Source organism: Cynoglossus semilaevis, chromosome 7 (genome assembly GCF_000523025.1).
Source record: "Cynoglossus semilaevis isolate Cse_v1.0 chromosome 7, Cse_v1.0, whole genome shotgun sequence".
NCBI lineage: Eukaryota > Metazoa > Chordata > Actinopteri > Pleuronectiformes > Cynoglossidae > Cynoglossus > Cynoglossus semilaevis.
In genome coordinates this window covers 12,168,740-12,171,676 of record NC_024313.1, presented here as the reverse complement: position 1 = coordinate 12,171,676, position 2,937 = coordinate 12,168,740, and positions in this window count along the sequence as shown.

Sequence of the window (2,937 nt, the reverse complement as noted above, 5' to 3'; positions counted from 1 at the left end):
ACCCTCCACCAACCCCCCCTGGAGTCTTTATGTGTTGCCTGGCTACACCTTGCTATTTATACAGATTAAACTCTCTGGATGAATCGTGGATTTTGATACAAAATAACAGGATTTTTGACAAAGTGAAATGTTCACTTTTCCTCCTGTTTTTTTCGCCCCTGGTCAGATACAAGATCTCTGACCGTATCTTCAGCAGGTTTTCTTTTTTTACCTGTTGTAATTCATGAATTTATTTTTAACCATCTTATAGTGAAGTGTTAAATGCAGTTGGTTTTAGTCAAATACAAAAACGTCAGTTCACAGTTCAGACGTGGGACCCTTGGACTGGGCTCTTTCCGACTGCAGTTAATTTAAAAAAAAGATCAAAGATCTGTTGATGACAGGAAGGTATTTCTTAACATAAATGGCCTAAAGTATATTCAGAAGAAATGCCAGCCTGTAAAAAACAGTTTACTTTCTGTCCGACTGTGTTGATCATCACAGGGATCAACAGGTTTGGGAACAACGTCATATATTTAATACGACAGTAGAAAAGTACAAAATGATTTGGATCAGAGACAGTGAAACCACAGCCACCAGGCTGAGGAAATAAAAACCCGTGTAGGAACAGTAAAATGTTGGTGAATTTGTAATGCGGTAAACAAAGTTGTTTTCTTTCTCTGAGCACCATTAATATCCTAAACAAATGTGGAAATCTGGCCAGTAGCTGCTGAAATCTGGACCGAACAGTTGGACGGCTAAACAGATGGTTAGACCAGCACACAAAGTGATCACCAGGCTGTGCCTCCAGTGGGTCAAAGACTGGGTTTGGCTCGTGACACAGGAGACTGGCTTTGATGGCCGTTCAGTTTCACAGTGTTTGAAACGATATCCTCGTTTTCTCTCCTGCCTGTCCTATTTAAGGACTGGGCAAATCTGTCACTTGGCGAAGGTTTTTCGTATGAGTAATTTGTTTACCCTCTTAGGTTTACTCACAGACTTTGTTTGGCTTCAGGATTAAAGCCTAAGTACATCTCGCTGTCAATGGCACATCGCTGTCCCAGAGGACGGAGGGAAAGTGACGAGGCCCAAGGACAACAGCATCAAGTGGCTCTGTGTCAGAGCCACTTGATGCTGTTGTCAGTTTCTGAACGTAAAGAAACAGTAGACTCCCAGACAGCGTCAGTCCTGGTCTACATCTGACCGACTCAGGTAGAAGCCACTCAGTGGAAGGTCGGTTTGTGCTCTTGCCTTACATGGTGCGTCTGTATCTTGTTGCCCGTGACCCTGTGACGGACTGAGGAACTTTCACTGACACCTGTGACGGACTGAGGAACTTTCACATCACAGAGTGATTATCACGCAGACAAGAAGTGAAGTTCACAGCAGTCCAATAAAGGGTGAAGTCAGTGAAGTCCGTTTTCGTTTGTTGCCTTGTCAATGAGTGTGTGTGTGTGTGTGTGTGTGTGTCTGCTCTGCAGAAGAAGTGAAACAGGGATATAAAAAAAAAAAAATATATATAAATAAAAATGGGAGAAAACATGCCGATCAACTTGTGTTTTTCCAAGTTGTCTAAAGCTAAGTTTTACACAGAGGAAAGTTGAATAACTCAGGATGTATGATGCAAGTAAGTAATACAAATGCTCATGCAAAGATGGAGATAGGCTGTATACAATAAATATATATATATATATACAGTATATGTATATATATGTGTGTGTTAGTAATAATGTAGTTTAAATCTTACAGTTTTGATTCGTTGTTAGCATTAAACCCATGTATTTATTTAAATAAAAATCCTGTGAAGAAAAACACAGATTTACCTCCGTATCATCACAGTAATGTTTATTTATTTTAATAAACAGTATGTGTGTGCAGTGCGTACACAACAGAGTAATACTAAATCTGAGTATTTACAGTACTCAAACAGAGCTCTCCTGTTTTACTTTTAATCTTTTAAACAAACATCAAACCTTTCTGCTTGAATGCATTTCTCAATTTCTGTTTTATCATTCTTTATGCTTTGCTTCTTTCTAACACATTCTCAATTCTAAACTCTTTTGTTAATCCTTACCTGAGTTTTTACTGTAATCTAACCATTTGTTAATCCATTAACCTAATTACATCATCAATTATCTTAGCCCTGATTTCCCATTTCAGTTTTTTTTTTCTCTTTTTAACTTAAGATGGAAAATCACTTGTGAAATTCCGCCTGCTCTCTCACCCACTTGATATTGAATCAGGAGACAAAATAAAAACCACTTCATTTTAACAGATAATTAAATTCACCGGAATCTTTTTCCCAGTTTAAATTCCTCCCAGAGTTTTTAAATACACGACCACCTTGGCTAATAATACCTGCTCTGTGGGTGTGTGAATGTTGTGACGTAGAGTGGAGTGAGAGGTTGATATAGTTTATTATTATTTCACGGTTCACACTTTAGGCCAGATGTAAACATCAGTAACTGAGACTTGAATTTTATTATTATTTATTATTATTTTTAAAAAAAAGTTCAATTGCAAAAATCACGATGACGATGACGTCACAGCAGAGGTGACGTTGTTTTATTAATCCATGACCAAAACATCATGCTGCATATATTCATATTCTAGTGACCTTTGACCTCTACCCACCACATCCTTCTTCCTCAGTTTCTAAAGGAGCAGTTTGGTCCATGATTATTGGAGTTACGTATATTTGATTTTTTTTTTTTGTGATTGGTTCAGAGTTTATTTGTTGTTTTTCTCACACGTTTGTGGCAGAAAACACACATTCATTAACACAATTATCTACATCGATCAGAGCTCACTGAGAAATCCTGCTTCCACTCTTCGGTCGGTGCATGAGGAAAGCCCTCTCTCCAGGTGTGTGTGTGTATATGTGTGTGTGTGTGTGTGTGTGTGTGTTTGCCTGTAGTGCTGCGGTCTCCCTCAGCAGGACTGGATTCATCGCTGGTC